Source organism: Nilaparvata lugens, chromosome 5, assembly GCF_014356525.2.
Source record: "Nilaparvata lugens isolate BPH chromosome 5, ASM1435652v1, whole genome shotgun sequence".
Taxonomy (NCBI): domain Eukaryota; kingdom Metazoa; phylum Arthropoda; class Insecta; order Hemiptera; family Delphacidae; genus Nilaparvata; species Nilaparvata lugens.
Genome location: NC_052508.1, coordinates 6,140,829 through 6,151,034, shown reverse-complemented (window position 1 = coordinate 6,151,034; position 10,206 = coordinate 6,140,829).

Here is a 10,206-nt window from a genome sequence, read left to right as displayed (position 1 = left end):
GACCGATTCTCAAACAGTCGAATCCCATTTGATAGAAAAATGTTGCAGCTTGTCTCAAATAGTCGAATCTCAAAAGGACGAAAGTATACTTTCCCATATGGTCGAATCCCATCTAGCCGATGAGATTCGATCATTTGCAACAAACTAAAACACTTTTCTACCAAATAGGAATGGACCATTTGAGAATCGGTCAGATGTGCAAATCAAATCTTCGACCTTTTGTGACAGTTGAGATTTTTAGCCAAATGGGATTACTATTAAACCTTTTCGATCATTTGGGATCCGACCATTTGGGGAAGTATAAGTTTCAATTCTACTATTTGGGAATCTTCAATTTTCGATTTTTTGCGACAAAATAATAATTTCGAGTAAATGGGAATCGGTCATTTGGCATGCCAAAAAACTTGTACTTTCTCAAATGGTCGAATCTCAAATATGATCGAAAAGTTTTAATAGTAATCCCATTTGGCCAATCTCAACTGTCGCAAAAGGTCGAAGATTTGTTTTCCCCATCTGACCGATTCTCAAACAGTCGAATCCCATTTGATAGAAAAAATTTGTAGTTTGTCGCAATTGATCGAATCTCATCGGCTAGATGGGATTCGACTATATGAGAAAGTACCTTCGACCTTTTGGGATTCGGTCAGATAGGACCCCACGGACAGACTAGACAGACTATGGCGATTTCCACCCTATGATGACAGTGGAGGAACATGAGAGAACAACGATTCTTTGCCTTGTTACTGCCTTCCAATGGATTTATTTATAATAATATTATGAGAGAAGAAGGAGAATTGAGAGGAAGAAGAAGAAGAAGATTGGGAGAGGAAGAGCGTGGATCAGGAGAGCGTAGGAGAGAAGGGGGAAGAGTATCAGGAGAGTCTGGAAGAGGAAGAAAAAACAAAGAGAATGTAGGAGAGGAAGAAGGAGAAGATCGTCAGAGGAAAAGCGTAGATCAGGAAAGCGTACGAGAGAAGGGGGAAGAAAAAAGATGAGGAGAGTCTAGTACTAGAAGAAGAAGAAGATCAGGGGGGTGTAGGAGAGTGTCTAGAAGAGGATGAAAAAACGAAGAGAATTTAGGAGAGGGGGAAGAAGGAGTAGAACATACGGTGAGGAAGAGGAACGTCTGAGCCGTTCCAAATCATACTGTATTTATTAATTGAAGAAAACTTCTCACTTGATTGCACCCATTTCTTCTTTCCTTTTCAACAAGATATTTCCTTGTTTCATAGATGAATAGTTTCTAGACCTACCGAACCGGCCGGGGACATCACAGCTTAGTCAGTTAGCTCTTGTTTTCGTTTTAGTATTAGATCGGAGACCGACTTGTGAGCATAAACATTCTGCATAGGCATAACAAGCCGTCATAACATTGAATCCACTTTTCATGAAAAACATTATTAGCAACCTCCTGTCATTGTCACAATCAAACCCATCTTATTTATAATCATTTTCCGTCTCACTATCGTCTGTGAGACGATTCATCGTCTAAATTGCCTACTGCATATTCCATTTTTCTATCAGTTGACCGATTTCTTATAATTGATTGTAAGAAAAGTTGTAATATTGTAAATATGGGGACAATATGAAGGTACCTCCTTGAGAGACACTTATAAGTCCGGTGTCCCTGGAAACAATGTCTTTAGCACTTTCAATGGAGAAAATAATTGACGACATGGATAAACTTCACAATATACTGTACTTTCTTGAAGGCCCTTCTCATTAGTTTGAAAGTTGTAGGCAATTCATGAGCGAGGTCTACTGTTCGCCGAACTACTAGTGATTACTCAAATAAGAAAAAGTCCACAGCAGTATTCAAAATAATCAATGACTTGCTCTGTAGGAGACTATAATCTCTGGATGGACAATCAATGGAGTTTGAATATCATTGATTAGAAGAATTTACTCATTTTCTTTCCCACCTCTCATACAACTTTTCCATTTTCATTGAAATTCAACTTATTCAGCTCATGCAAATTGGATAAAAATCATGAAGTGTAAACATAACCTATTTTTGGACAATTTATATCTAAATTTGGGAAAGGAGCAGTAATGGGCTCTAAGCCTGTTGTTCCTTCCCCAATCATTCATAGTTGAGAATGATATTGTACATATCAATGTATAAATAAATGAATAATACCTAAAATCAAAACTATGATCAAAATTATCTATATATCATCACAAAGTTTCGATTTGCATGTACACGTCAAAGTTTAGTACATAATTCAAAAACACATGAACAGTTTACATCATTCGCCAAAGTATAGAACATATTAAGACATTGAAGGAAAACATCGGCTAATACAAGTACGGGATAGGGAATTCACGAATGACGCATCATCATGTCTGAAGTACTGGACTGTTTAACTTGAAATTATTCACGGTTCACCTGCTATACTGAGGCCAACGTTATAATGACAGTGTTTGATTAGCAATGGTATTGCTATCCTTGTCTATCATTCAACAAAGCGGATAGCACTATATCTCTTTCTCGCTTTGCTCTGTTGCCAGATCGTCTTTTAACAATGTAGAATTAATAATTAATCAACAAAATATTCCATCTTAATTATGAAAACTCATCATTAAATTATTGAGAAACATAATTCCCAGCTTAATAAAATATAATTGATTATTTTAAACGAGAATGAACAATTAATATTAATTTAATAAACCTGTATCAGCAACAAGCATTGACGGCATTGACAAGACAGAATGTCGACAACGTTTTTCTCCTATCTCTTTCCCCACTGCCATTATAACGTGGACCTCACTATAGCAGGTGAACCGTGAAAAAATCAAGTTAACCTTCCGGCAGTCGCGCTTTTGTAAAAAGTACAACAGTGTCAGTTTTTGCTGCACAAACATAATTGAATGGGGTGGTGTCAGTGAATGAGTCACCAATGCATTCCAAAACTTTTCCCCCATCACTCAACTGAGTTGCAGTATCAACCGAGCAATGGTTCAGTCTTTAGGTGCCATTTAGTCGCCACAGTGCATAAGATAGGGAAAGACTGTATACGAGGACTGTAAACGAACCAATAACACAGAATTGATAGCTTTGCTTGATGTACCTTATTGGGATATTAAATGGTAATCATTCAAATGTTCATAGGCGTAAATAATCCAAGAAGATGGAGAAAGTAATTACACAATTAATTAATATGTTTTGACAGTAAACAGAGTACATAACACTTGGAAAATTGGATGTTGTACAAATTACAACACGCGACTGATCGTGTGATTGAGTAGGGCGCGACTACCGGAAGATCAAACAGTCCAGTATTTCAGACGTGCTGATGTATCATTCGTAAATCGATGATTTCAAAGATTTCAAAGAGAGAATTCAATTTACTCAATTTACAAAGACTGACCCCTCTCATAAATGAATAAAACTTGTCTCTCTTGCAATTGCGTCACATTGAATAACCAAACTAACTCGCTCCAAATTCTCTCATAAAATTGAAGTAGTTCTCAACAATATTCGAAGATATGAAAACAACAACACAAAAAATGTGGATCACGATAATCAGAGCAATTTCATTTCAACAATAAGCCTAACAGTGTAGCAAGGCCACGTCACTGGAAAGTAGTCACCTGACATGTAATAAATATAGAAATAGCCGAGTTCAATAAAAAGTAGTGTAGGCTAAGCCTAAAATAGTCTCCAAAAGGCTGCCATAAATAACATCACTTCAAAGTTGGTGGGTTTAGCCTACTTATTGTAGCACATATACATTGATCTTGATATTGTTGACGTTTCGCAAGGTGTCTGTCTGGGTGTGTTTATGTGCCTGAACATACATTTATGTAAGTATATATGTATGTGAGTATTTATGTATGTAAGTATATATATGTGTGTGGGATGTGGGGGTTGACCAACTGCTCATGTTATTTGAAAATTACAGCAGAGAAAATTACAAGCATCTCGTTTATTCTGTTGGAAATAAATCAAATCCGGTTCTAGGTTTCTATTGGAATAAGACAGCTTTTCAACTTGTGACTACCTATTATTGAAGTTACATTGCTGGAGTTATTCAATGTAAGAGGACATTCTATTACTCAGCAAAAATAGGGTATTGTGGTATAACTTGAATTTGATTTCGTTAGTGTAACCGTATTTCTTGTAGGCTACTATCTCATGAGTGAAAGTTGTCATATGCCCATTACTATTGTATATATGGAAATAATAGACCTATCACTTATCAACAACATTAATAGAATGTTGTACAGATATATGTATAGAAATACATGAAAATGACTAGAAATAATTAAATGAATAGTGTGAAGACGTGTTTCTGATATCTGCGAGAGCAGTTGCTAAATTCCCTCTTTTGCGAATAAATTCACAAAAAATTAAGGCCGTCCGGCTCTCAAAATTGCTGTGTTCAAACCTCAGCTCTAGCTCAGTGGTAGATACATGAATTTTCCAGATGCAATCAGTCACCATAAGGTTCAATGACCGGTGATTATTAATTCTTACCGCTGCTTCTTTGAAGTTCTTGAAGAATACCAAAGAGGAAATCAAAAGAATATTTGATGACTGACTATCAGTAACCATGTACACAATAAAGAATAATAAAGACCAACTATAGTTTTTCTAGTTGATCCTTAAAACGCTTGTCATGGATACAGGTGTTCACCAATTTATCCTTTTGAAATTCCTTAGAACTTACAACGCCATTTCTTGAAGCTCTCTGGATCCTTATATGACATAACTGGAACCTTATTAATATAATTATCAATATACTTTTTCTGGCAGACCAATGTGACTATCATCAAAGGATGATAAGTACTGAATGCTCTTAACAAGATTAATATTAATTGATTCAATAATTTCATATGCTGCTGAATATTTTTTGGTACCAAGACAGCTCAAACTGTATATCACGAGATGAATTAGGATAAAATAAATTTACATGATTTGTATGCTGACATAAAACACAAAATAAATTCCCATAAAACAATGTATATAAATTTTGGATATCTATAAATTTTCAATATATATATAAAATTTTCTTATATCTATAATTCTCCTTAAATAAATTCCCTTCTAAAATCCCAATAATTATCACAAGATTTAATAGCATTCACAATATTGAGTTTTAAAATTTACAAATTTGTATTTAATACTGATATATGGACTTCAAGTCAATTCAGAATTCTACAAATAAAAACCTGTTCGGTCTGCAGATTTAATATGATATACTTTGATCAATTTACAAATAATAATTATTAACAAATTAATATTCAACATGAGATCTCAGGGTTTTATATGAGTTCAGGCCGTGCATGGAAGTAAGCTTCCTACATATATCAAGTAAATTCAAAAACTGTTCCTATAAATTATGTGATAGCACTCAACACGTTGTGATTTTTCCTTTAATTTAATTTAACTTGTATAACACTTTTGATTAATTCCCCAATTATGCGTAGAAAGGCCTAAAACGAGCTCGTTTGATTTATCACTCACATTAATGACGTTCTTGACGGTCTCGTGGATTGAATTAATTATTTCCAATAATTAATTAGGCAGGTCCCTTTCGTCACTGCTGGGCTAACGCGCAGTCGAGATTTCTTATAGATTTCTCTCTGAATTAAAGATATATTTATGGGGAATGAATACAATCACGAACTCTTCAATAACACTGAGTTCACAGATAATTTAACATTAATTACAAATATTTCACATTTAAAGAAAAAGGGTGTGGCTTGATAATTTTAAAATTTAAGGAAGAAAGAACCCTAAACTCCATGTGCATCCTCTCAGGTCAAGATCACAAGCCAGAAGAGAGTGGTTTTCAGAAAAATTTATCTCTTCCTAGAACAATTTTGTAAGCTTCTTTCTGATTGGCCTTCAATTTAGTAAACTCGATACAATTGGTCGCCTCAGAATCAGGGCTTCTTCAACTTTATAATAGAAAAAATTAAATAAAAAGTTTTTATATAAATATGTGGAGTGTTTATCTTAAACTATTTTCATAAATAAATCGCGATATACGATGTTAATAAACAATATACATTTAGTTTTTTATGTGAGTTTTGTATACTCTTGATTTTCGTGCCTTTTAGATAATAAATATTTATACAGCAATAATAGTTGTCCGTATTTCTATACATCAACCTTCCTTAGTATAGAATTTTTCCTTAGAATCCTCCTATTAGAATTTTCCTATTCCTTAGAATCCTTAAATAATACATCTTTTGTGAGTAAATTTTTATAATTCAACCTATATTGGTTGATCGACAATCAGCTGATTCGCTAAGTATTGATTCAAATAACTATCGATTTATTCTAGATCGATTGATTCATTTAAAAGTGTAAACAAATAATTCTAACCTCAACGTACATGCAAACTTTTATTTTTTATAATCTGCCAATAATAAGTAAGCCGCTTTATAATTTTTAATTCCGCCAATGGATTCTCAGTTGTTGAATCACAGTTATACATGTTTTCTTATCATTTTAGATAATACAATTACTCTTTATCGCTAACAATATTCGATTTAAGTGGATTGATTCTTTGACTAGGTCTAACTTTCTTTTCCATTTTATGATTCTATTAAAAATTCACTGGTTTACTCCAAGTATTCTGTGGTGCTAAAATACCACGTGACAATAGGTAATTATTACTCGATTGCTATTGAATACATGATAGTGATCATTAGATAATTATTCCAATTTCAAATGATATAGCAGGAGAATACTTTGAAGACTTCTGCGACTACAAATTAATATTGAAAAAATCTGGTGTGGTTCACTCACCCAACTTTCCTTGCCGTTATGAAAATTGATCACCTGACGCTAGTGTTCATGCGCATAAGAGTCTGCTCAGAAAGATCTGAGCCAGCTGGTGACAGGACAATAACGTGGTAGACACACGATGTGTGCTATCTCTTCATAGTGAATGATTTTATAGAATCAACTGTTGCAATTAAATAATCACATTTTCTCGAATTTCGAGCTTACTTTCAATTTTAGGTGAAATGTTATTAGACATTATTTGTAGAGATTTTCATGTTTAATCTTTTCCACTTGATTTTTTTTGTTTAAATTGTATCTGGAGCCGGAGAATTGAGAATCTGAAATCAAACTTTGCATAGATGAGGCGGAGCTCCTGAAATTTTTACAGATATGGGACTCGTGGCAGATGATAGAGCTTATCAATGACTATTTTAGGTATAGATTTGATCAAAATCGTTAGAGCCGTTTTTGAGAAAATCCCGAGAAACCCTGTTTTTGACAAAATTTTCGCCATTTTAGTCGCCATCTTGAATTGAATTTGATCGAAATTGTTCCCCTACTAATAGGGGAAGGACCTTAAGTTCCAAATTTCAAGTGATTTCGTCAATTGGGAGATGAGATATCGTGTACACAGACGCACATACACTCATACACACACACACACACACACACACACACACATACAGACCAATACCCAAAAACCACTTTTTTGGACGCAGGGGACCTTGAAACGTATAGAAATTTAGATATTGGGGTACCTTAATTTTTTTCGGAAAGCAATACTTTCCTTACCTATGGTAATAGGGCAAGGAAAGTAAAAACCAATAAGTAGCTTGAAAATTCAAGTCCTGAAGTCTTGAGACTTAAGATTTGGGAATCTGAAACTTACTGAGCTAAGACAAGAAGATGGATCACACATGAAATAGCTCAACTCTAGTGTTATAAGTCATAGCAACTGAAGTTATTCAAATAAACGACCGTTAATTGAGCTGTTCTTGGCCAGCCTGATTGTTATTCAAACGTTTGACTCGGCTTTAGAAACAGTTATCGCCAGCTCAACTTTCGTAACAGACCAACTCAGCTTATTGTCCAACTTATTTGGAACTACTTCACAACTTCTCTGACGTCTTCATCATTCAAAAGGCTACTCATTTTACTTTCCTATTTTTTTCTAGTTGCGTTTAACATTTTGGCAAACGCTTCTTTTCTTGGGGAATTATTTTGCAAGACGGTTACAGTTGCATAATTTATGTTAATGTGTATATTGGTGTGTAATGACACAATTGCGACTGGAGGATGCATATTTTTATGTAGGGATAAGAATCTACGCTGCTCTTTCATGCACAGTACTTATGTTACAAGAAACAACTTATTCTACACCACTGTAAACGTATAATAGAATATCATCAGTCAAATTAAATCCTTCAATAATCACACTGAACGTTTAATGTACTGATAGCTATAGTGAAGTCCACTTTACTAGTAGTTCTGTGAACAGTAGACCTCACGCAGTTTTCTCATCCATAAGTATCTGATGTCACCTGTTCTAGTTGATTCAGTTGAATCATAATTTACTCTTAAAAACTGTTATTTGTTTTCTCCAAGATCAAAAACTTACCCATGTTAATAAACTCAGTTCACGTTTGAATTTGTATCCCATATATGATGATTTATCCAGTTTCGTGATAATCTTTCCATCTGATAGAAATATTTCTCAACTATTTTAAAATTATTTTTTTTAATCAATAATATTATAATTTTTGCTGCATTATTCAGTTCATTTTTTTTAATTTTATTTTGATAATATTGATACTGATGTGCACGCATCATAGAAAATATTGAAACTCCACCTTATAGAACTAGACACGGCCAGACATCTGTGTAATGCATGCAATGAATAATCCACTTGTCAGCTGATTGATTATGAATAATTCTATAGTCTGATTAATCCTATCTTCAGAGTAAATTATATATTATATAGTGATATCAGAAAATGAAGGAATTCGTTTTCTTTTCATATTACCCTTAAAATACAAAATTTCAAGAAACCTTGTGTATACATCGACGTGCAGTTGAAAAAGGAATATTCCTGCCAAATCTCATCGAATTCTATCAACGCGTTTGGCCGTAATCGCGTTACATACAGACAAACAAAAGCAAATCGAGTCATTGTCAATATTGTAGAACCGTTCCGTAATTGAATAAAAACACATATATGTTGTCAAATTCTACACGGTTTTATTCGGTACACGACCATGGTTTCGTGACCACACCGGTCACATTTTCAAGTTGGTCAACTTTTTTTGTACTCGTGTACCGAATAAAACTGTGTAGAATTTGACAACATATGTGAGTTTTTATTCAAAAATCAAATCGAGTTGAAACATAGACCTCACTACGTTCGGTCAATAACTGTTTTATGAGAGTGTAAGACGGCACAGTATGAGAGACTACCAGCGTCACGAAGCTTCATGAAAAAACTACTAGGACTATCGGCTTCAATTAACATTGAAAATTGGAATATAAATTGGTAGCCCTATAGGCTACCATGGGATATCTTCTTATGCTATCTCTTCTCTATGGTTGAACCATATAACACATTCATTACTTTTATTAGAGAGTCACACCCGTCACATGGTCACATGGTGGGAACAATTTGAAATTTATAACGGTTACTTTCAGTTCCCACAGTTTGTTGTCGATCCCAGCTTTGCACCATTAAACGCGCCAAGTTTCAAAGCTTGTTATCACGAGATCAGAGTAACGTTACAGTATTACTCTATCCTAGCATACTGTTTTATGTATTATAAATAATAAATTATTATTGAAACACAAAGTATAGATCAGGTTAATACAAGAAGCTTGTACCTCTCACCAGAAATATGTAATATCCTGAAGGACATGCACTATTTTTGCAAGAATCCTTTGTCGTAGCAAAATAATGAGAGTTTAAAATTGTTATTGGTCTTCTTTCTGTCAGTCTCTCTCTCTCTTCAATCTCATTTCTCTTATCCTATTTCTCCTTTAGTATTCATGTCCTTCAACTACTGTTCTAAACTATTTCTCCTGCAGCCTGTTAATATCTGTAATAATTTTTGTCCTATTTCAGTTAGTCACCATGTATTCTCCCACTCTTTCAAAATACTTCCTCACAGGTTCCTGATCGTATGTTCTTTTCCATCTACAAGAAGTTTTTTAAAAGAAAATCTTCTCCCACTCTCTCCTAATCTTTCTCCTGCACTAAAATTTTCTTCTTCCTCACTTCTTCTTCTTCTTCTTCTTCTTCTTCCAGACTCTACTGATCCTCTCCCACCTTGTCTTCTACACCCCCTGATTCTCTTCTCCATCATCGTCGGTGTCTTCTTCTTCTTCTTTTTCTCCTTCTCCTTCTTCCTCTTCTTCTCCATCTTCCTCCAGGAGCCTGCAAGAGGTGAACCCATGATCTGTCGTTCCATATATAAAAG